This window comes from Panthera leo, chromosome D3, assembly GCF_018350215.1.
Source record: "Panthera leo isolate Ple1 chromosome D3, P.leo_Ple1_pat1.1, whole genome shotgun sequence".
NCBI classification, from domain to species: domain Eukaryota; kingdom Metazoa; phylum Chordata; class Mammalia; order Carnivora; family Felidae; genus Panthera; species Panthera leo.
Genome location: NC_056690.1, coordinates 83,709,710 through 83,735,960, shown reverse-complemented (window position 1 = coordinate 83,735,960; position 26,251 = coordinate 83,709,710). Strand labels below are relative to the sequence as shown.

Genomic DNA, 26,251 nt, shown 5'->3' with positions numbered 1-26,251 from the left:
GTGAATATGATTGTGCTTGATGGTGCCACTGAGTTCCCTAAGTCTATTTTTATTTTTTATTATAATTTTTTTCCTCCCTCCTGTTCAGTTTGATTTCATTCTCTTACTCTGTTCTCTGCTTCCTCTAGTCAATGTATTTTAATTTTAAGGGTCTCACCGAGGTCTCCACTCTTTTCTCAAGTCCATGGAGTATCTTTATGACCATTACTCTAAGTTCTCTATCAGTCATATTACTTGTCTCCATTTTGTTTAGGTCTGTTGTGGTGATTTTGCCTTGGTCTTTCATTTGGGGTATATTCCTCTGTTTCCTCATTTTTTCTAAATCTCTGTGTCTGTTTCTGTGTTAGGAAAATCAGCTATATCTCTTGCTCTTAAAAGTAGTGGCCTTATGAAGAAGAGGTCCTGTAGTGGCCTACAGTGTAGTGTTCCCTGCTCACAAGTACCTGGTGCTTCAGGGGTATCTCTGGTGTTGCTTGTGCCCTACTCTTGTGGCTGAGCTGCTTTTTCCTTCAGTTCAGTTGTCTATGATGGTTCGCTGTGCCTGTTGTGGGCAGAGTTTGGTCCCTGTGTTGTTAGTGGGACAGTCTGTGGCCGCCTTGGACTTGAGTTGAGTCAGACCAGGAATTTGCCAGAGATGCGGTTGCAGCAAATTGCTGGGTGCCTTCTCCATGCTGTCCCCTGAGAAGCTTTTGTTGCCGGGTGGGGCCTGTAGTCAGACCAGAGGTCTGCCTCCAGCCCCTCCCGGACCATGGTTGCACTGGGGTGTGTGGTTATCTTACCCTCTCCCTGGGGCAGGAGGCAGTTTAGAGTAGTGCTGGTCCCTGTAGGGGCTGCTTGCACCCTGACAGGATTTTGACACCACTTTGGATGGGTTCTGGCCCAGGACATATGGAAGGAGGCAGGTCCGCAAGAGAATGGAAGGGTAAGAAGACCCAGTGTTAGCAAGGTTTGCACAGGTGTGTTGTAGGAGGGCACCTGGAACCAAGGCCTGGCTGGAAGGGGTGTGTTTTCTGACCACGGGGACAGGTTGCACTGTTAGCAAGTTATGTAGGGAATGGTAGCACTGTGATGGTTCCCACAGGTGGCTCCGTGTCTAGGCTGGGGGGCGGGGAAGGGAAATGGCACCAGCCAGCTCCTTTGTTCCTGGAGAAGTCTCCCATCAGTTCTTCTCCTCTAGCACAAGCTCAGAGATAAGTAAGCAACTCATCGTCCCTTATACCCCTGGTGGTTTTCAAACTACTGCTCTTATGCTGTATCTCTAAGGGACTATTCATTTTACTATCTCTTCCAGGGTGGAGAATCAATTTCCTGTTGTCCTCCCAGCTCTCCCAGAGCCAAGCCCACTGATTTTTAAAATTCCAAGTTTACTTAAGCTATGCTGATTGTAAGAACTAGTGAAACTATCCCCCTCTGATTTTCTGTGGATTCCTAGTGCCTAACGTGCTTGGCGTGACGTCTGGTCCTTTTCTTTTCCATGCTCAGGTGTCTCTCCCTTCTGTAGACAGTCCCACAGGTCCATTTGTCTCCTGACCATATCTCTGCCCTTCCTACCCTCTTGGATGTGGCCTCCTCCCTACATTTAACTGCAGAGAGTCTTCCAGTCTCTGGATTGTTTTCTGGGTCATTTACTCTGATGTGGGTGTTATCTATTGGGATCAGTGAGACAAGGTGAGCTTAGGGTCTTCCTCCTCTGCCATCATCCCTGAAAATCAATATATATAGATTTTTTTTGAAAGTAACCAATAAAACTAGGAAAAAGGCAAAGGACATGAAAAGCCAAGAAGCAAAAAAAATAATTTTGAAAGGTACAATATGATCAACCTCTTTAATAGTAACATAAATGCAAAAAAAATGCCTTTTGTTTCACTAAAATATGAGGAAAGTTATCAAGTATTGAAAGAGCCCATGGGGCACCTGGTGGCTCAGTTGGTTAAGCGTCCGACTTCAGCTCAGGTCGTGATCTCGCTGTTTGTCGGTTCAAGCCCCTGTGTCCGGCTCTGTGCTGACAGCACAGAGCCCGGACCCTGCTTCAGATTCTCTGTCTCCCTCTCTCTCTCTGCCCCTCCTCTGCTCACATTCTCTCTCTCTCTCCCACTAAAATGAATAAACATTAAAAAAAAATTAAAAAAAAAAAGAGCCCAAAAGCTGGGGGATACATTCTATTAATGTGTGGACTAGATAATGTATACAACCTATTTTGAAGAAGTATCTGGAAATAAAAAAAAAATTTAGATCTATGCCATTCAACTCATAAACACCTTATCTTGAAATATATACTAATAATAATGAAACAATGCACTAACATACATGAAAATAATCACAACAGAGTTTTTATATTAAATATTGAATCGAGGTTTTATTAACCTTATTAAATAATTTGTGATATCTTTTTATAATGGTATTGCATATAGACTGTATAAAAATGAAACAACTAGGGAAGCCTGGGTGGCTCAGACAGTTAGCATCCAACTTTGGCTCAGGTTATGATCTCACGGTTCATGAGTTCAAGCCCCGTGTCAGGCTCTGTGCTGACAGCTCAGAGCCTAAAGCCTGCTTTGGATTCTGAGTCTCCCTCTCTTTCTGCCTCTCCCCTCCTTGTGATGTGTCTCTCTCTCTCAAAAATAAAGCTGTTTTGTTTTGTTTTGTTTTAATGAAAGAACTAAATGTATTGACATAAAAAGCAACTAGTATTCTGTCATGAGAGTAGGTACCATATGGTATGTTTGACATAATCCAATTTGCTAAAAGAATAACAAAGTATAATCAGACAGATAGACAGAATGTGAGGAATATACCAAAATTGGGTTGTTCTGTTAGGTTGGTACAGACCTAGCAAACGATTCAAAGGAGGCATATAGAATGATTTTGTAAGTAGAGTAGTGCCTTTTCCCAATTCTTTTCAAGTTCCTTAAAATGGTGGGCTCAAAGTTTGGTGATAAATGTCTTTGAGAAGAGGAAAGAAACTTACATCTTTATATTTTTTAATAATTTCAGGCTGATAGTGGAGTCGATTTAAGCCTTTAATTATCTCTCCACCCATGGCCTTCTTAAAGGCCATATTTTAATTATGTTGTTCAAATGCCAAGTAACACATTTGGCTGGAATTTTCTTTTGCCTTAGCACGATATTTTTGGGTCTGTGTTCATCATCTATTATTCATTTATTGTTTGGTGGGGGGGGGGGGGATTATTTGTACCTTGATTTCCCTTTGGTCCTTCCCCCTCCACTACCGTGAAGGATAGACAAAAATCATGTTCCGATGAAAGAGTCGTTGGTTTTGTTTCTTACAATGAGCTGTCCACTAGAGTGCCCTCTCTACTCTTTTTGGTTAACCAGAGATCTGCAGTCTCAAGGGATGCTTTCCTGATTTCAGCAGTCATTCAGGATAGGCATTAATCTTCAGCATTATAGCCTTTTATTATTTTCCTAAAATGCGTGAAGTCTGTTAGTCTTCATTCTTTTTTCTTTGTCTCCCTTCTGAGCAAGTTATTTCGTGAACATTGACAGATTCTGAAGTTTAGAGATAGACAAAAGACCCACAATAGTCAACATAATACTGAGAGAGAATGAAGGTGGAAGACTGATGTTATCCAACTTGAAAACTTACTAAGAAGCTATTGTAAACAAGTCAGTGTGGCATTGGTAAAAGAACAGACAAGTAGGTCAGTGGAACAGAATAGACAGGCCAGAACTAGATCCACACAAATATAGTCAACAGATCCTTGACAGAGGAGCAGAGGCAACACAGTGGGGCAAAGTGGTCTCTTCAACAAATGGTGCTGGCACAACTGGACATCCACAACTAAGAAATGAATCCAGACACAGACCTTAAATGTATTACAAAAATAAAATCAATATGGATCACAGACCTAGATGTGAAATGTTAAAAGTATAAAATCCTACGAAGACAGCATGGGAGAAACCTGGCTGACCTTGAGGATGATGATGACCTTAGATACAACGCCAAAGGCATGGTCCATGATAAAAATAGATGAGCTAGACTTCATTAAAATTGAAAACTTCTGGCTCCACAAGAGGCAATATCAAGAGAATCAGAAGACAAATCACAGAGGAGGGGGGCTTATTTGCAAAAGATACATACTATAAAAGACAGCTATCCAAAATAAAAAGAACACAAAAACCCCAATTAAAAAAATGGGCCAAAAACCTTGAGAGACACCTCATCAGAGATGATATACAGATGGCAAATAAAGATGAGAAGATGCCCCATATCATATGACATCAGGGAAATGCAAATTAAAACAGCAATGAGATACTACTGCTCATCTATTAGGATGGGCCAGATCCCAAACACTGACCACACTGAACGGTGGCGAGGATGCCGAGCGGTAGGAACTTCCAGACATTTCTGGTGGGAATGCAAAATGTCACAGCCATTTCGGGAAGACCGTTTGTCATTTTCTTACAAATCTACACATATTCTTACCTTATGATTCTATGGTTGTGCTCCTTAGGATTTATCCAAGGAATTGACAATTTACGTTTACACAAAAACCTTCACATGGGTGGTTCTAGCAACACTATTTAAACGCCAAAACTTGGGAGCAATCAAGATGGCCTTCAGTAGGTTAACGGATAAATAAACTGTGGTCCATCCAGACAGTGGACTATTGTGCAGTGGATTTCTAGGGCACCGAAGCCACTCTATCTGATACTACAATGATAGCCACAGATACATCTGTCCATCCAAACCTATAGATTTTATACCAAGAATGAACCTGAATGTAAATTTTGGACCTTGGGTGTTAGTGATGTGTCTGTGTTGATTCACAAAGTGTAACAAAAGTACCATTCTGGTGTGGGATGTTGATAGAGAGGCTGTGGGTCTGTGAGGGCAGAGAGTATATGTGGAATCTCTGTACCTTCCCTTCAATTTTACTGTGGACCTAAAATTGTTCAAAAAGTGTCTTTAAAAAATATATTAGCTCTGGGTAAATTTGAAAAAAAAAAAAAAAAAAACAACAGACATCTAGAAACATGTAAAATAGGAGTTTGTGTTAAATTTTAATTATTGTGGCCAAGAAAGTTAGAAAAAAAAAAACTACCCTGGATATTTGGGTAAAGTTCAGGAGAAAGAATACATATAATGTTAAATAATCTTCTAGGAAGAAGAAATACAAAACACCAAGGCCCTAAGGTAGTGACTTTCAACTAGAAGCTACTCTGACCCCCTTGGGCTGTTTGGCAGTGTCTAGATGTAAGTTTGGGTTGCGCAACTGGGGGCAGGGCTTTCTTCTGGTATCTAGCGAATAGAGGCCAGTGGTATACAGAACAGTCCCCTATAACAAAGAATTTTCCAGCCAAAATATCCGGTCAGTAGTGGTGACGTTTGAGAAATCCTGCTTTCGGATGACAGTGTGCCTGTCCTTTTGCAACATAGCAAGGAGACTGGTGGGGCTAGATCAGAGTGAGAGGTGGAAGGCCCGGCTGCAGAATATGGGAAGTTACATTGGAGGGGAGAGAAAGCACATCCTCTCTGAGAGCAGGGCAAACCTGAAGGGTTTATCGCACAGCAGTGCCATAAGCCTACGTGTGGTTGAACAGGATCCATGATGCTGGAGAAGGGTACTGTGCTATGATAGGCAACTAGGGGGGAGCCAGGCAGCCTATGTGAGAAGCTATTTCCAGTAAGCAATAGTGTCGTCATGGACCATGTCATAGTAATGGGGAAGGTGAAAGGTGGCCAAAACTTGAATACCTTTGAAAGATAGAAAGAAATTCTCACCACATTAAATCTGGGGAGAGACACAGAGACAGAAAGGGAAAGAGAGGGAGTTTGAGATAAGGAGAAAAAGAACAGCAACAGGAAAAGTACACCTGCCATTGACCAAGACAGAAAAGGCTCTGGTCAGAGGTCTTGACCGTCAGAAGCTCAGTTCTCTGTATTAGTTTTGAAATCAATTGTATTTTTATGTCAGTGTATCTGAATTCCTATGATCGTGCCTGTGTTTCACAAGCTTGAAAACATCTAAGAAAGAAATTTGGGGGTTGAGATGGAGTTTAGGTGTCTAATTTGTATGTTATAAATGCAACAGTTGAAGAAATTGGAGATATGTGAATAGAGGAGCTAGAAACCATAGAAGAGAACAGGCAGCAGCTTCCTGATTTTGATGACCTACTACATGGAAGAAATACTAAAATTATTCAGGAGCGTTCCGTAAGACACGTAAGCACAATGGGAAGAACTTAATAAAATGGCAGATTTTAACTCAAAATAGTGAAGAAAAAGAAAAAAAGACAAGTACCTTAAAAGCCAAGGAATTACCAGTTAGTGAGCTTTTTGTGTGCTATTAGTTTGTGGTAAACGTGGATGATTGTCTCTCAGAAATATTCTTGGATTGGAAGAGAGAGGAGATCCTTAACATCCTATTCAGCCTGAGTATGAAGTAGAAAAATCTTTTTGCTGCCTTTCACTACTATGTTGCCAAGTTTTACTATTAATATGGTCTACTAATATACCACACTCAGGTCCTTGGCTGTCAGGGAATGTGAAAAATATGCCAAAATATATTAAACAATACTTATCTACAGTGGAATTTACTATATGTTAGTATGAGTCCTAGTTTTATGAAATGACTCTGGTTCAATAAACAATATTAAACTATCTTTTCTTGATTCTTAGTGAATTAACATGGACCATTTTTTCCCTGGAAATCTGCACAAAAGAATGATAATTTTCACCCCAATATAATTACTTTTGCAGCTCTTTTCCCAGGTGCTGTTGTTAAAGAAGGTGATGTCTTCTAGACTCAGAACTGTCTGAAGAAATCTATTTTGTTAGTTTTCTCTAGTCAGCACTCTTTAACATTTTTGGTGAAAGATAAATATTATCTGGAGGGCATTGTACACTTTGTTCTCCATTTTAAAATGTGCAAATATGAGAAGCGAGTGTCTATTTTTTGCAATTATTAACTTTTTCTTGAATAAGAAAGATGATTACAGCTAAATTTCGTAACACTTGTCACTTAGGAATTTAAGAATGCCTGAAGCAATCTGAAACTACTTCAGCTGCTTTGGGCTATTTTAGAAAATAATTTGATACATTTTTTTGAGCATTCCAGAGGGGTATGACCCTTTCCCTTAATGGCTGTAGCTTGAATTCTTACATAAGTACTTTGGTATGGAGGTTGGTATGAAATATGGAAGAATATGTGAATAAATGAATAATTAATAATCATCAATGATAAGAGTTTGTGGTATAGCGGATTGAGATTCAAAAGCTATCGCTTCCATTATTTTGAGAATGTTTATCATGATATTACTTCCTGAGAATCTTGGTTTGCACTGAATTTTTCTTCTTTAAAATCAGGACTATAGTTGGCTGATAAGGGAAGACTTCAGGCATTTTTATCAGCTACACTCTGGCAGGACAGACTGCTGTGACAGGTAAAAAAAAAAAAAAATACCCCCCTAAGTGTTGATTCTCCTTGCACAATTGGTTCATCATTTTGACAGACAAATCAACCCAAAAGGCAAGGAAACTATTTTTGGATGGTGCCTTTTTTTTTTTTTTTTTTTTACAGCGCATACCATCATTGTTGTCAAAACTGGTTGGAAACGCAGACACAAGCCTATTGTATACTTCTGTTTTATTTGGCAGAGTCAGAATAGTTGCTATTATATGGTAGGATATACACCTTGCTTATTCCGTTAACACATTTCTCACAACACGCCGGAAGCATTCGCATGAATAATAATTCTACAGTTGGGAGTTCAAATTCTAAATTGTCTTCAAATACAGCATTTTAAACAAAAACAGGAAAGAATTGGGTTATCCAACTTATCCACTAAGCACAGAAACTTGCAGTAGACTTGAACAGGTAAATCACCTCTCTGTGCCTATTTTCTCATATTCAACAAGGGATGGTAATAATATACTCCTTATGCTAGTGATGGGAAAGGAACATACGAGTACCTTATGTGAAAGTACTGACCAACTGGACATGTCTGTGTGGATATAAGGTTATTTGCCATTATCAACATATCACGCTATGTAACATCTTCTCCCTTCATTAAGCCTAAACACCATCCTTCTAAGGGTAAAAGAGTCTTTCTCATTGGGTCAATCATTGAGCCCACTTTTATTGTGCATAATAGGGTTAATAAGGGGATACAGAAAAATAGAGAAACCCAAGAGAATATGGTATTATCCTAAGAGCTAGTTTCTGTTAAAGAAAGGAGAGTAAATGAGAGAACTACTTTAGTAGAATGGAGGGAGCAGTGGTGTGTGTGTGTGTGTGTGTGTGTGTGTGTGTGTGTGTGTGTGAGAGAGAGAGAGAGAGAGAGAGAGAGAGAGAGATCGGTAGCTTTGTGTGCATCAAGAGTTAAATAATTGAAAGCAACTGTCACCAGTACGTGTGAGAAAGGAATTGCCTGCAAACACCAGGGCCAGGTCTAAGGGCCTATAAGGAAAGTGAGTTGTGCAAGTATAAGGTTGAATGCTGTCCTTAAGTAAAATTTCAAGCCTTTGTTCATCGTGGATGTTTTGCATTAACTTTGACTTTTCAATGGTGCATTGAAAGGACCAATTGGCGTTTGTCATTGGGAACTTTTAATGCCTGCTTAAATTTTGCACCTATGGTCTTGCCTCACTTGCCTCACGCTATTCTCTGTCCTGACATGGCAACAGAATGGAGGAAGGACTTTTAGAAGTTTTTTTTTTTTTTCTTTTTTAATACGTACAAGGAATTAAATCTCTGCTTCCCATTTTCTCGTAGACTTAGATAAAATTTTGTTTCAAATAATTTTGGGAAGTCTGGCCACCATTTCCTTGAATGTGCCTCCATTTAAAGGTAAAGTCATAAGCCGGTTTGTTTTCTCTTATTGCTGTTGTGTGTTTATTTGTTTGTAAGAAGTTACATAAGCTATAGTAAAAATTCTAACTCAGAAATCAGAGGAAAACCAAATGTGGTACTTACATTTAAGTTATGTAACATGTTTTGGTAACTAAAAGCTAATTGTGCCTTTTAAGAAGAAGAAAGAAAGAAAAGAAAAAGGGGGAAAAAGAAAAGAAGGAATAAAGAAAAGAAAACAAAAGAGAAAGAAAGCAAGCAAGCAAGAAAGAAAGAAAGGATAAGAAAAGAAAAAGAAGGAGTGAATTTCGGTAGACAAAGAACATTAGATTGTGTGATACAAAACAATATAAACATTCACAAGTGAAAATAAGAAAATCATCATTATTCAGGCAATTACATTAATGAGAAACCCAACTGGAACAAGACATACACAAAAAAGGAGGCTGTGATAAAATATATATGAAAGAGAAGTCATTAAGATATTTCATATTTTCATGGACAACTAAAAACTCTAAATGGTGATCTGGAATGAAAATGGTGACGTTTGAAATAATTCACAATATGTTCAGGAGTATCTCCGTTACCTTGCTTTTTCCAACACACGTTCACAATTTGACAAAGTCTCAGGGAGAAAAAGGAGGAGGTCCCCATGATGGAGTTTCTGGTGGAGGGATGGTGGAATAGAAACTATCATGCATCTTCTCCCCTCTTTAGTCACAGCTACATATCATTGATTTCATGTCTCAACTTGGGGCTGGCCATCCAAGCAGGATTTCATTTTTTTTAAGAAGCTCTCCTAAATCTTTATAAAAGCTATTTCTTTGAAAACTTTTAGAGTTAGTCCACAAAATTTCATTTTAAAATTCAAATCATGCTGTTTCTAAATTTCTTTTGAAATATCAGTAATTTGAAATAGACTTCACACACAATGTTTTTTTTATTTTTGTTTAATTAAGCCGTGTGTCCAAAAATAAGACTAGTTTAGGAGTGATGTAATTGCACAGGGAAAGGTAATATTCCATCGCTCTCATTCTATAAGTTGCATAGAATGTTGAGATACTGAATTTATATTTGGTTAAACAGTGTTGCTAGCATTACTTTTTCTAAGTTCTGAAGCTAGACTCTTAAGAGTATAAAGTCCCAAAGATAAATATTAAAGTTCAAACAAAAAGAAATTGCCCAAAGAAGCTATCTTTGATCAAACATGGTTTATTCTTGTTTGAAAGACTAAAAGAATAACTAAAGAATACAGCAACAGACTCAATGGAAAGAATTTCACAAAAGATTTTATTTGCAGTGGACTTGAAGAACAAAGTATGGCGGTGTAAGTTTAAGACATTCTTTTGCAGATATCCCATCCTTCATTTTGTCATATGAACAAGAGAGATTCTATAAGCCTCTGACTCACCCTGGGACTCTTATAAGTTCATTTTGATCATACCATGACTCCAAGTGTCCCTGCTCCTATCTTGGCATTACTGATAAAAGTAACACACTACCAGTCATCCTGTAATTAAAAGAAGAGTTTGAAAACACTCTTTGGTAGATTTTGTGAGTTCCTAAAAGAATGTTTCAGTATATTTCTTGAGTTTCTAAAGGGAAAATGGGGAGAGGAAGAAGACAGTGGATAAGAAGATGGGGAAAAGAAGAAACTGTAGTGGAGAAAGATTGAGGGGGAAAAAAGAGTAAAACAGAAAAAGAACCAGGGATGGAGAAGGAAACAACTGAAAAGTAAAAATTAGTTTCTTTAGCCATCTTGGATGTTTCATATGTCACTCTAAGTCACTTTTGCCTTAGCAGAAAAGAAAAGTCACTAAATTGTCAAAAAAGAGGGAGGAAAGAGAGAAACAGAGGAAGGAAGGAAGAGAGGAAGGAAGGAAGGGAGGGAGGAGGGGAGGGAGGGAGGAAGGGGGGAGGGAAGAAGGGAGAAAGGAAGGAGAGATGGAAGAAGGAAATTCTTTTCTAGATGCCAATCAATATTAGATTTAAAATTTCAGAAGTAGTTGGCTCACCTTGCCCTAAATTGAAAGCTTTTGTGTTCCAATTCATTCTATAAGAAAGGAAAATGAAAATGGGTAGTAGGATTCAAGCAATTCTGGATCCACGCTCCACCTCATTATTGATGGGGAAAGTTCAAGGTTGAAATGGAGCAACTAATAGATTCCCTCCACTTTCTAATCAAGTCTTATGTATCTTTGTGTGTGTGTGTGTGTGTGTGTGTGTGTGTGTGTGTGTGTGTGTGTGATGTTTGAAAACAGTGTAAGGGATAGCCAGAAGCTGATAGTTTCCAAGTTTTTTACATTATTTTTTTAACTTTAAAAAGAAGAGTATTATCCCCATTTTATAGGCAGAGAAATTCAGCTTTAAAAGAAATAACTTGTACATGGTCATAGAGCTATAAACTGTTAAACCAGGCTTTCAACCTAAACCTTTCTAACTGCATTTTGCATCGTTCAGCTACTGCAGTTATATTTTCATTCCTATATCCAACAGGCCTTTTCCACTTATTAGCTGACATTATATTCTGCAACAGGTGAATTGGTGGATCATTTCGTCTTTGAAATCCTTGTTTCCCAAGATTGGCTTAACATCATTCTCTCTAAAGTCCTTTCTACCACTTGGCCGTCTATCCCAACCCCATGGCCTTTGTTGCTGTAGTTGTTGTTGTTGTTGTTGTTCTATATTTGTGTGGTGTGCGTGTGTGTGTGTTTTACTCCAACCTAGGATTCTCTTGTAAGCTATTTCTTTTCTCTTTCTACATATACTATGTCTTGGTTAGAGATGTATTCCATCCTATAGTGCATATAGTAGTGCAATTACTACCTCTATGCAGAGACTGTTGATTCCCTAACTACAGTCCACCTCCCTGTCCTTCATTCTGTATATCCACCGACAGTCTAAAGTTCTCGAATTTGCTTTCCCAGGCGTTTGAAATGCAAAGCTCAGCTGAGTTATCCTTCACTCCAAAACCGTTGTTGTAGTTATATCCCCGATAGGAGTGATGACAAACAGCTCACAACCAAATGTGCGAAGTCGAGAGCATCCTACCAATCCTTGGTGATGTTATTATTCCTTTGTAGCCTTAAAATAAGTGCTCTTTTGAAAGACATGGGTAACCTCTCCTAATTCCTGTGAGGACCAAAGGACATATTTCTCAAATGTAGTATGTGACTTATATCATCAAAGCCAAACGAAGGCTACTTTTCTTTTTCTTTATAGGGTTTTGCAAACAAAAACAAAGGACAGACTATGACTTAAATGAAGGATCTTTATAACAGCAGAAAGATCGGCAACTCGAGAGACCAGCAGTTGCACCCCTGGTTTCCTCAGGCTGCCATCTGTTGCTTGGATACATACACATCTTTGTTTCTGGCTGTGCTCTCTATGTGGGTCTCCTGTCTAACAGCCAGCGTGCGACCAAGGAAGGGAAATGTGGTGCCAGCATTCCAGTGGCGGGGTGATATATAGAACATAGTGATTTTGACTTTCTTAACTCTAATTAATTTCTTAAATTTTTTTTAATGTTTTTATTTATTTTTGAGACAGAGAGAGACAGAGCATGAGCAGGGGAGGGGCAGAGAGAGAGGGGGAGACACAGAATCTTAAGCAGACTCCAGGCGCCGAGCTGTCAGTACAGAGCCCGATGTGGGGCTCGAACTCACAAACCGTGAGATCATGACCTGAGATGAAGTCGGACGCTCAACCGATTGAGCCACCCAGGTGCCCCTAATTAATTTCTTTTTTAAGGACAGTTGTACATTCACAGAGCCGGAAAATTGCTATTCAAAATGTCCCTAAGGCACTGATTCTGAAAATGTAAAGAAAGTTTCACACATTCACCCTGTACCTCCTACCCCCTGAGCACCCTCCCCCCCACACACACACAATTGCTAGGAAACAGAGTGAATAAGATAATCAACAATATTGGGGTGCCTGGGTGGCTCAGTCGGTTGAGCATCTGACTTTGGCTCAGGTCACAATCTCGTGGTCCGTGAGTTCGAGCCCCGCGTCGGGCTCTGGGTTGATGGCTCGGAGCCTGGAGCCTGCTTCCGATTCTGTGTCTCCCTCTCTCTCTCTGCCCCTCCCCCGTTCATGCTCTGTCTCTCTCTGTCTCAAAAATAAATAAACGTTTAAAAAAAAAAAAAAAAGATAATCAACAATAGACCTGACTTCAGGTAGTAGAAATTATCTGGGATTGCACACTGTTTTCAGTATTGGCTGTTGTATCCAGAAGGTGTGGGAACTATCTGGAAGCCATATTAGCAAGGAATAAATTGTTCGTTGGTAGGGTGGAAATGCAGATTATTTTTATGACCTATTCCAAAACAAATTCTAGTCTGAGAGTCAGCTCTGTTCCCTAGTCATACAGGCTCACTCCGCAAGACAGAGCAGAAGGCAACGTGCTAGTCTATCTTATGTCTTGCTTCTGCAACAAACAGGTATTAAGAGCATGAAGTAGGCCTCGGGAGGTGTCCTGATGCTGCTGGCAAGAACGACTTTGTTCTGGGAACACACACGTGTCCTTTTGCTGTTAGGACGAGCTTCTGTTAGGATTTGGCCTTCTGGGAAGAAGCGGCTCATAGAGCCTGCCCACCAATTCATCAGATGTTCGTCAACATCACCTACGAATAGAGTTGAGATTCTAGCTGTGGTTCCCAGCCCCGATGGCTGGCTGCACCACCGGACAGGATTAATGGAATGTTTGTCATTATCCTCCCTTCCACCATATGTGCCTTAATGACAGGGATGGTGTTTAATTAATCTTGGTGTTTCTAGAATCCATTCACAATGTCTGAAACATATTTGGCATTCAGTAAATGTTGCTAATCCAAATGACATTAATTAAGCTGCTATGAACTTATCTTCAAGCAAAATTCTGGCTTTTGTTTTAGTTATAAATCAGTGGCTATCATGCAATTAAGTAAGTGTTCTTTAAAAATTAAAGGGGTTAATCCCAGCTGAAATACTTAAATATTGAGGAACGTTAAATAGTGTATTACTTTGCTGGGGCTGCCAAGACAAAATATCACAGACTGGTTGGTTTAAACAACAGAAATTTATTTTCTCATGCTTTTGGAAGCTGGAAATCCATATCAATGTGTCGGTGGGTTGTTTGCCCAGGACCACTGTCTTTGGTTTATTGATGGCCACCTTGCTGTGTGTTCACATGATCTTTCCTCTGTTGCAACCTTCCCTGGTATCTCTCCTTTTCCTATAATGACACCGGTCCTATGGTTGAGGGCTCTACCTCATTTAACGTTAATTCCCTCTTTAAAGACCCTGTCTCCAAACACGGTGGCTTTGAGGGTTAGGATTTCAGCTTATGGACTTGGGAAAAGCACAGTTTTGTCCATTACACACAGAATAAAGTATCTGTCTTCGTTTGTTTCAGGTATATTTTTTATTACTTTATTCCTGTTCAGGTCATGCAAACATATTTAAGTCACAAGGAATGTGTGGTGTCCAACAATGAATGTGATTTCCCGATGTCTGTATTCAGTAGAGGAGCTAGAAGTGAAAGGGTGTGACATTTTAAATCCAATGTGTACTTTTGTTAAAGATGTTTTATATCACTTTTCATAACATACTGTCTTGCCAAAAAAAGTAAATAGCTTTATTTGCCCTGAGTTCCACATATAAAAAAGGGTTGCTTACGTATCTTCAAATATGACTCATGCTATTATTTTGTGATGTCAATGATACATGACATGGTAAATTGCATAACACTCAAAGCAAGTTTATCTTGACATTTATGAGTAATGACATTTACAGAGAATAAAAAAATGAAATGGTTTATTGTTTTGTTTTCTCAGATTTCAGAAACATTATTAGAGGCTTCTAAATCAATATAAAACCAGGAAACACAGACATTTAGATGTTGAAGAGGCTAAATGGATTTAGTATGCTTAAACTACCAAAACATCTATTGCACCCCAGATTGTATCCAGACAAGAAACTGTGTCTTTTAAAAAACACACAAGCAATAAATGTAAAAATGGAAGACCCCATAAAAGCTTTAATTTGTGATAATTTTCAACATATGTTCAGTAGCAGTGTCTGATTTAGATGTCATCCATACACAGTCATAGCTAGTCATTGGCTTGTCAAATTTCATATTAATCTCTTAGTCCATAAGAAGAATGATTTTTTTTTTAAAAACTAAATAAAAGTGTGCATGGGTGAGCCAATCAGTAAAAGAGAGAACTGAGTTTCTCGGTAGCTACATAGTTCTCTAGAAGTGAATTAGATCACTTTGGAAATAATTAACTCTTATGCAGAATGTATCAGATCAATAGAGCCTCAAATCTATTATAAATAGGTGAAACATACATCTATAAAAAATAAAATCTTGAATCAATGTAGCAGTTAGTAGGCATACCCTATAGAATCATTTCCACAAAAGTAAAGTAGATGTTTTTTGATACAGTGCTGGCAAATATTGCATACATTATTTTCTATCTGCAACAACCTTTTAATGTAGAATGTAATACCCTTATATTAATGATAAGTACTCAGGGTAAATATGATTCTTAAATATCAGCTGCATAGCATATGCAAAGGTGAATTGAGATTCAAACATACCAGACTGAAAAGGCAGTGCACTTTGTATTACTTTTAATATTTTTATGATTTATGCTGAACAGATCGATTCAGCAGGAATGTGGCATGGCACTTGGCGTCCCATTGGGTATCTAATCATGTTTATTTCAGAGGATTTGACTGACTCCCTGGAAGCACCAGCTTCCTAACCAACAACCCAATGCCTGTCCCCAGTTATAGTAGAAACCACACTCCCCAGGAGTGTGTGCAAAACACAATCAAATAACAAAGAAATAAATGTGCTTGCCTTTCCTTGGCTAAATAATTTAGTCAAAGTGAAATTCTGCTCTCAGTTTAACATCTGTTAAGAATAATTGAAGAGTTTATAGTCAGTACTACTTCCGTTCCTATGCTTTTTCTTCTTAAATGCATGTATCTCTTCCTTGCTCTCCTACTCCACTTGTCGCTAAAAAATATATTTACCAGTATTGTTTTTTAGAAAAACCAACTTAACCTTGGCTTCTTCTTTCAAGTTCAAAAAACACAATCTTCCTAAAGATTTAAATTTGAGCCTTTAGATCAAAGACAGTATGCTTTTACTGGCTGGAGATTATTATGAACACAGTCATTAAATTATTAGTCTTCATAGGTGAAATTAGAGAACTATCTACTTTAGAAAAATGATTCATAACTATCCTCTTTTATTTCATATTTCACAATAAGATGAAGTTGATTTCTGCCACTGTTGAATGGTAAATGTATAATAACCTTCTTGAGAAATTGGGATCCTATTTAACAAGTGGTCCAGATTTCACATGTTTTGGATTTAAGAAATATGCTCAAACTGGCTTTTGTGCTGTGTCATTCTCTAAGACATTTTGACTCTCATTTAACTTAAATTACAATCTAAACAGGCAAGAAAAAATTGCATTTTATTTTTTGTTAGGAGAATTCAGTGGAATGATACGGAAGTTTTTAACGACATGAATATGGCTTATGACTTTGGAGAAGGTAAAATTACTAGGCAAGTGTTGCATAAAAGCAGAACACAATGCAGCCTTTGAGGGGACTGACTCTTGTGAACCCAACCTGAATGGCTCTATGTTCCCAAATTGCTGATTTGGAAACATAAGGGGTTTAGATCACACACAAAAAATGGCATTTTGAAACAAATTTGCCTTTATACTCTCTGGTCATAGCCTTGGGATATGAATCATTTTCCAAGCAACATTCCAAAATAAGGGAAGCGTTCATCACAAGTTGGAAAACAAAATCTACAATGAGGAGAATGATAGGAAGATGTGATGAAAACATCATTCCATTGCTCGCAGCGTGTTTTACGGTTACTCTGTTCTATCAGTATAAGAGATAAACCTACACATTGGAAAAAAATGCCCTCCCCCAAGTGTTAATTAACTCTATGCTACTTTAAGGAGAGTGACGTAGCAAAATGATGACTGAGCAATAACACAGCAAAGGCAAAAAGAATCAAACTCCCAAGTGGAGTAGTGTGGGGGTGGGAGAGTTTCCTCATGCATTCTCTAAGCTGTGCTTTTCTCACCTTTTGGATATAGTCTCTACTCTTTTTCCATCCTTATTAGTTATCCTGGCTGTTCTCCTCTAGGTCAGGACCAAACATCTGATATCAAATATGGTTTCGGAAAACAAGGCTCCATGAAAACACAACGAAGTGGAATACTGGAAATCACACGGAGAATAAAATGAGAAACTAGAAAAATGTTTGGTAAGTTATCCGATTTACCTGTGCACTGGTTAATAGATTAATTGAGAATATATGGGTCTTGTTTCTAACTCTTTTCCCAACTAACTACAGGGATAACTCCTTAACCTCCATCTACCTCAGTTTTTCCATCTGTAAATAGAGAGAGTGAAACTTGTGGTCCCTGAGTTTCTATCTAGGGAAATATTTTATAAAGTTTTCACATAACTCTGTGAATTGTCATAAAGTGTGATCTATATTGTGGAAAACTACAATTCAAACAAAAACAGTAAATGATGTCTAGAATGATAAACTATGAGATAAACAGAAATTTCTCTCTCTTTATGTAAATGCTGCTAAGAGGAAAACAAAGGTGCAATCTAAATTATACTCTCAGGACAGTACATTTTAATGAGAGATTATTTGAGACCCTACAGAGGCCCGGGAGATGGGCCAGGACTAAACAAAAGATAAGAAGGAATCATCCTAGCAAAATTGATCTTGATACCATTTATTTCTCTAAATCAAATATTTGGCTCAAAAATCATACAGAATGGTGGATGGATTGGGATAATAATCTCATAAATAATTGTATCATAGGACTAGATACATAAAAATGAATACATTTTCTGAAAGTGAAGACAGAGTTTTATTTTTCACACGCATTAGCTACACCTTGATTTCGCGACTGTGACAAATATTTAGGGCACGTCTAGTCTGGACGTATTTCGAACATTATATATATCATAAAAATGTTCTATTTTGAAAGACCGGTACATTTATACAGATGTCAACACCAACTACATGTTCATTAGTTGTTGCCCATGAAACACTATTCAAATACTTCAAGAAAATAGGTGTGAAAAACACTTGATACAGGAAAATACTTGAATGTAATAAAAATACAGAAGGTGTTTCATCATGAGCTCAGTTAGGTGGATCTGAAAATTCTCAAGGCAAGAATCATTGTCACACACCATCCATCCCCTTCGCTTAGCCCCTCATTGCCAAAATGTGCTTCTTCCTTTCTCTATCCAATCCCTGCACCGAAGTAGGGAGCAGAAAGCATCACTGTCCTTAGGATGCCTTTGTATATGTGGACTCCCAGCAGCTTTCATTAAATTACCCTTCAAGAGAGGCTTGATCTTACCCTAGGGAATGCTTGGGCCCCTTTTGCTACTAAGATTCTTTTTTTTTTTTTTTTTTTGGCTTTTATTTTTATTTATTTATTTTTAATATAATGTATTGTCAAATTAGCTTACATAAAACACCCAGTGCTCATCCCAACAAGTGACCTCTTCAATGCCTATCACCCACTTTCCCCTCTCCCCCACCCCATCCACCCCCAGTTTGTTCACTGTATTTATGAGTTTCTTGTGGTTGTTTCTAACTATTTTCCCCCGTACCCTTCCCCCATGGACTTCTATTAAATTTCTCAAGACCCACATATGAGTGAAAACATGCAATATCTGTCCTTCACTGACTGATTTATTTAACATGATACCTCCCGGTTCCATTCATGTTGCTGCAAAATGGCATGATTTCATTCTTTCTCATTGCCAAGTAGTACTCCGTTGTATATATAAACCACATCTTCTTTATCCCTTCATCAGTTGATGGACATTTAGGCTCTTTCCATAATTTGGCTCTTGTTGAAAGCACTGCTATAAATGCTGGGGTACGTGTGCATTCTTCTCAAAGCTAGTACAAATAGTCTTAAATTTTGTGGGGAATCACGAAAGACCCTGAATAGCCAAAATAATATTGAAGAAGAAAACCAAAGTGGGAGGCATCACAATCCCAGACTTTAGCCTCTACCGCAAAGCTGTAATCATCAAGACAGTATGGTATTGGCACAAAAACAGACACATAGACCAATGGACTAGAATAGAGAATCCAGAATTGGACCCACACATGTATGGCCAACTAATCTTTGACAAAGCGGGAGGGAGTATCCAATGGAAACAGAGACAGTCTCTTTAGCAAATGGTGCTGGGAGAACTGGACAGCAACATGCAGAAGAATGAAACTAGACCACGTTCTTACAGCATACACAAAAATAAACTCAAAATGGATGAAAGACCTAAATGTGAGACAGAGAACCATCAAAACCCTAGAGGACAAAGCTACTAAGATTCTTTAATTCTAACTATGCTTTAGTGTTATTTTGGAGTCACCCCAATTTGGGCAAAAAAAAGATAAATCGTGATCTCTTGGGTACCACGTAATATCTGAGAAATCTGTGAAACATGCTACACATTTTTTAACGTTAGATTTAATTTTTCTTTTCTCCACCACCATTGTATTCCTGCATCTCCTCATTGTCTTTTTCTTCTTATGGTTACATATACCACATATTCTAATTTACCTCTAACATAGTAATATATGCAAACACGCCATAACTTTTTATTGCATTTCTCATGTGTATAAACTTTCCCAATCTACTTGTAAGCTCTGAAGCCTAACCTGTGTGTTCATCCTCACAAGCCTATAGTGAAACACCCCTGTACGATTCACTGAAACAATAATAGCCAAGATTTATTGAGTCTCACCCTGTGTGAGGCTGTGTGCTAAGTGATACTATCTCCACTTATGAGGTAGAGGAAAGCTTTGCGGAGCTAAGTGGCTGATAAAGACAAAGCAAAGATCAGAACACCACCTGTTATGGGGCGCCTGGGTGGCTCAGTCGGTTAGGCATTTGACTTTGGCTCAGGTCATGATCTTGTGGTCTGTGGGTTCAAGTTTCATGTCGGGCTCTGTGCTAACAGCTCAGAGCCTGGAGCCTGCTACGGATTCTGTGTCTCCTTCTCTCTCTGCCCCTCCCCTGCTCATGCTCTGTGTCTCTCCATAATAAATATTAAAAAAAAAAAAAAGAAAAAGAAAAGAACACCACTGTTAGACTGCAGGCCGGGACTTTCCACTGATTTGCAGGTATAAATCTATCACTTTCTATCATTCTGCGTATATTTATATCAACTGAAAGGACCAGAAATACAGACCCCGCACTTAACTTTGTAGTGTTTTGTCTTGCTTTCCTCAACCACTGTGAATGTGTGCTTCGGGATTTATGGTTTGTTCTCTGTGCTGTGAATGTGAATTTGATCAAAAAGCATACAACCTAACCTGTTAGCTATGTGAGTGGTTATCACCAGGGCACTGAGTATGTGAGTACTCTATTTGCCTGCCCTATCTAAGCCTTGGTCAAACTGTGACCAAGACTTGGCTCCATTCAGGCACGGAAGCTCCTTACTTGTCTTATCAGACCCCTCCATTGCCACCTTGTGCTGGGAAATGATCGATTGGAAGAAGACCTTCACTCCCAAGGACTCCCAGGCAGTATTTCCAACCACCCATTCTGAACTATCGCTTCACTCACAAAGGCATCTGTGATCTTTCATGCCACCTATGAACCACTGTCCTCAAATAAATACATAAATAAAATGCTAGGCTATAATAAATTAAACTAAACTAATATAGCCTGTCTTTGTCAGGCATCTTGGGTTTGGTAAACTGTCTGGGAGTGTCGACCCAACCCTGATGTACCCACCTTGAGCGAATGGCTCAGGTTCTGCCACAGGAAGCCCAGGAATCTGAGGGGTGATGATCGTCAGGAGCCTTCAAACACACCAGTTATGTTAACCCACTCTGATGAGGGCCCCAGCTTCCCCCAGTTATCTTCTGAATGGTTTTGTCATAGCAATGTTTGATTTTCTTATTTTGCTTTGAAAAACACACCTTTATTAAAACAATTTGTGTAGCAAAATATTACAGGAGGGTCACCCCTAAAGCGACCTTGGTTAGCGACCTCCTATTGGTTAGATGTAGTAGATTCTCTCCTTTGTGTTCCTCCCACAGGACCTGTCCCTCCCTGCATGTATACCCATTGCGCCATTTACCAAAACATACTGAGATCTTATCTGACCTGAATTTCTTTCGTTTGGAAAGGGCTTTGTGAGAGCAAGGACTAAATTCATTCATCCTTGCATTATTAACACCAAGCCCAGTGCCTGTCACATGGTGGGTACCCTAAAAAGCTTGAATGCACTATACTTGAATTTAGAAGGAATCACTGTGTCTTAGTGGTTCAGAGACTCCTCTCAGTTTTAAATGTTTGCTGTGAATTTTAAACTATATTTCAGAAATCTGTGACAACTGCTCTTCAGTGTTAAAAATTCTGTAAATCTCCCAAGTTCTACAATAAACAACTGTTCAAAAGGGCAGATCTTTAACCCTAGTGAATGAGCTGTCCCTTAAGCTTTGCTTACAAAGCTGCCTACCTTTGGGGCACCCGGGTGGCTCCATTGGTTAAGTGTCCAACTCTTGATTTGGACTCAGGTCATGATCTCAGGTTTGTGAAATCCAGCCCTGCATCAGGCTCTATGCTGACAGTTCAGAGTGTAGTTTAGATTCTCTCTCTCCCTCTCTCTCTCTGCCCTTCCCCTGTTCTTGCTCCATCTCTCTCTCTCTGTCAAAACAAAACAAAACACACATGCACACACATACACACCTACCTACCTTTGTCACATTCCCTGTGTTTCCATTCTGAAACAGTATGTTCAGTAAGTTCCTTTTACTGATTCCCAGCAGTTAACAATTATACCGCATAGTTTTATTTTTCCTTCTGTCTTCGGTCCAGCTTGTAGACTTCAGGACAGTACATGCTGAAATTGACTGTCAGTGATATGTCAGGGATAGCTTCATTGCAAGAAATAGGAACAAATATACTAGTCTCTATCTTCTGAAATTGTATTTTTCTCACTTTTTTTTAAGTTTATGTATTTATTTTGAGAGAGAGCTCTGAAGGGGCAGAAAGAGAGGGGGAGAGAGAGAGAGAGAGAGAAAGAGAAAGAGAAAGAGAGCCAGCCCCAAGCAGGCTCTGCACCATCAGCATAGAGCCCAATGAGGGGCTGGAACTTGCCAACCATGAGATCCTGACCTGAGTCGAAATCAAGAGTTGATCCCTTAACCAACTGGCCAACCCAGGTGATCCCTCACGTGCTTTTTAATGTAATTGCCAATTTCTTTCATTCTGTAGAAAAATATGAGCAACTATAGTGAGTTTGTTTTCTATCAGACATTGCTCACCTTATATGAGAAGGGGGGATTTTCAGTTAAAATATTGCCATATATTTAAAGAAGGTATTTGGATAAAATGACATTGGAAAAAAAAATGCCTCCCTTATAGAGTTTGACCATCTATTGACAATGTGACCTGAGACTGAGAAGAAAATTAAAAAAAAAAAAAAAAAAATTAAGGGGAGAAATAAAAGTTACCTCTTTGAAAAAAATTATTTTTTTTGAGAGAGAGAAAGAGAGATACAGAGTATGAGCAGGGAGAGAGAGAGTGGGAGACACAGAATCTGAAGTAGGCTCTAGGCTCTGAGCTGTTAGCACAGAGCCTGATGCAGCATTCGAACTCATGAACCACGAGATCATGACCTGAGCCTAATTTGGATGCTTAACCGACTGAGACACCCAGGTGCCCCAAGAATGTCACCATGTCTAAATAACAAATAATCCTTGGCATCTAGAACTAACTTGGTGCTTCCATATTCTGGGAGAACTTTATCTCAACTTTCATGTAAGCTCTTTCATGCTAACACGTTGAATTTCTCCACCCCTTCCTTCAGAGCCCGATCCAACAGCCACCACTGTCGCTTCTAATAGTTTTCCTTGAGAATTTTCTGGAAGCATAATGCTTCCTTTGGTTACAGTTTCAGCTGCACTCCTTTCAACTAAAACTAGCAAACAGGAGAAGAAATCTTCTAAACACCTGTCCCGCCATGACTCTGGCCACTGCAGTTCATACTCTGCTCTGAAGCTGCTACCAACGCAAGGGGACCCATGATCCAACCTATCCGGTGGGTGGCTCAGTCGTTTAAGTATCCAACTTTGGCTCAGGTCATGATCTCACGGTTCGTGAGTTCGAGCCCCACAGAACAGAGTCCTGCTCTCTTCGAGCCCCACTGTCCGCACAGAGCCCGCTTCGAATCCTCTGTCCTCCTCTCTGCCTCTCCCCAGCTCGCACTCTCTCTATCTCTCAAACATTTAAAAATAAATAAATATTAAAAAAATTTTAAAGGTATTATGATATGAAGTAACATATACAATTTAAATGGGATAGAATGCAAAAGATATTTTCAAATGACATATCAGAGAAAGGGTTATTAGTATCCAAAATCTATGAAGAACTTATCAAACTCGACACCCAAAAAACAAATAACTCAGTGAAGGATTGGGCAGGAGACATGAATAGATACTTTTCCGAAGAAGACATCTAGATGGCAAACAGAAACATGAAAAGATGCTCAACATCACTCATCAGGGAAATACAAATCAAAACCACCATGAGATACCACCTCACGCCAGTCAGAATGGCTAAAATTAATAACTCAGGCAACCACAGATGTTGGCGAGGATGTGGAGAAAGAGGAACCTTTTTGCCCTGCTGGTGAGAATGCAAACTGGTACAGCCACTCTAGAAAACAGTATGGAGGTTTCCCAAAAAATTATGACCTAGCAATTGCACTCCTAGGCATTTATCCAGGGGATACAGGGGTGCTGTTTCAAAGGGGCACATGCACCCCAATGTTTATAGCAGCACTGTCAACAATAGCCGAAGTATGGAAAGAGCCCAAATGTCCATCGACTGATGAATGGATAAAGAGGTGGTACATACATACATACATACATACACAATGGAATATTACCCAGCAATCAAAAAAGAATGAAATCTTGCCATTTGCAACAACATGGATGGAACTAGAGTATATTTTGCCAAGCAAAATAAGTTACTGAGAAAAAGACAAGTACCATATGATTTCACTCGTGTGGAATTTAAGAAACAAAACAGATGCACATAAGGGAAGGGAAGAAAAAAAATAATATAAAAATGGAAGCAAACTATAAAAGACTCTTAAAAACAGAGAACAAACCGGGGGTTTCTGGAGAGGTGTTGGGTAGGGGGAAGGGCTAAAGGGGTGAGGGGCATTAAGGAGGAAACTTGTTGGGATGAGCCCTGGGTGTTATATGTTAGTGATGAATCATTAACCTTTATATCTGAACTTATTATTACACTATATGTTAACTAACTTGGATTTAAATTTTTAAAATAAATAAATAAGTAAATGAAAAGGTAAATGGAGTTGTCTGATATTCATTGTAAAACATGTAAATTATAAAATCCAATTTCCTTTCTATTTTACTAGTATTTCAAAGATATAAAAGATATATTAATGAGTTATGAGGAGTTATTATGAATTTGCTCCTATAATTAAATAAGCTCCTCCTCCCTTTTTTTTCTGACTACAAAATACATATAAATCCACATGGCTATTTATTGCACCCAGAAAAATTGACACACACATACACACAGGTACAATCTTTATATAGTTTATTTAAAATGTTTCATGTTGTACTTGTTTTCTTTCCAGAATCGTACCAATGATAAAATTATTACTTTTTTTAATAATCTGTAAGAATTTTGAAAGAGTTTAGTCCTTCAGTCTTAAAGACTTTTGTTCATTCTCTCTGCATCCTACTAAAAGAAGTGCAATACTATATTTAAATAAGAATCCTGAGATCTCAAATAAAATAGTATAATTTCAATTTCAGCTGGATTTTGTTGAAGTTCATAATATTGACTGTTAATTTAATTGGTGTATATTATTAGTGTACTGTACTATATGTGATCTAAGCAGTCCTCAGGTACTGGTATTTACATTGAGAAATAAATTTACTGTAAAGGAGAATCTAGCAAGGAATGTGAGTCATCAAAGAGAAGTGAGAGGGAGGAGTCAAGTGAAAAAAAAATGTGTACATTTAAAAAATGGAGAGATTCTACCTCCATCCAATTCGGCTAAGAGAGTAAATGATACAAAGACAGAAAATTTCCCATTTGGATACGGTGGAGTTGTGGGGGAGGCCAATGGTGGGAGAAGGCAAAACCGATTGGACCCTATTCAGGAGAAAAATGGGGTATGATGTGCACCAAGAATAAAAGCAACACCATCAAGATATACTTACATAGAGCAGAGCACTGGGACAGTATATGAGGGAGATATCTGGTCAGAGGAGGGTTTTTATATAATATTGAGATATAGTATCTTTATATGCTGATGTGAATGTTCTAACAAATGATAAAGGAAAAATGGTGGCTCATTTCTGGAGTAAGTTTTTCATCTAGATAATAATTGAAATCCATCGCCAAAGTGCTGTATTTGGCCTTATATATTCAGGACAGTTATTCCACTTTAACAAGAGGAAAGACAAAGTATATGGGTCTCAGGCAGAGTGGGAGATTTAATGAACCATTAAGATGAACCATTGGCAGGATGAGCCATTCCCTTTGGTTGCTTCTCTTTCCCTAGTGAAATAAATCAAGGACATCGTCTGTGAATATGAAAGGAAGAGCCTGTGATGGAGAGTGTTTTGACTAGAGAAAATTAGTAGGCTTGATCACCCATGCTGAGAAATTCTGGTGATAAATTCATAGTGAGATAAGGTAGAATGGTTAGCATTTCACTTTGAACTGCTCAAATACAGACATTGAGTAAGTGGAGGTAACTTTCAAGGTAAATGTAACAGAGATAGAGAGAGGAACAAGGGAGTTGAAGATGTGTGCAAAGGAATGATTAATTTCAGAAGCTTTGGAATCCTAGCTGGAAAGGGAGGAATGTGGAAAGACAGTAGAAAGGAGATGGGCAATGAGTAATTGATAGGCCCAAGGGACTGGAGGTCTCTGCTAGGGCAAAGAATGTTTAGAACTTTACTATTCGAGGGGTGCCTGGATGGTTCAGTTAAATGTCTGACTTTGGCTCAGGTCATGATCTCACAGTTGTTGGGTTTGAGCCCTGCATCGGGTTCTGAGATATTAACTAGAGCCTGCTCCAGATTCTTTGTCTCCCTCTCTTTGTCCTTCCCCTGCTTGTGAGTTATATCTCTCTCAAAAAAAATATAAACATTAAAAAAATACTTTACTATTTGAATTAATTTTAGCACTGTGTTTAAATTTTCTGTTGACTTTTTAGGTATGACTATTTGCATTCACTTTTTTAATTAATTTTAATTGTGTAGTGATTGTTCTTGGGGTATATTATGCCTTCTTAACTTATCACAGTCCACTTAAAGTTTCTAATATTTTATATAAAGTAGAAGAAATTCAAAAGAGAATAAA

At 38.6% G+C, this 26,251-nt stretch overlaps 1 pseudogene; it reads right to left on the bottom strand.

Moving 5' to 3' along the window:
- Positions 1 to 5,168: 5,168 nt before the first annotated feature.
- On the bottom strand, positions 5,169 to 22,861 carry LOC122203163 (annotated as a pseudogene).
- Positions 22,862 to 26,251: the final 3,390 nt, after the last annotated feature.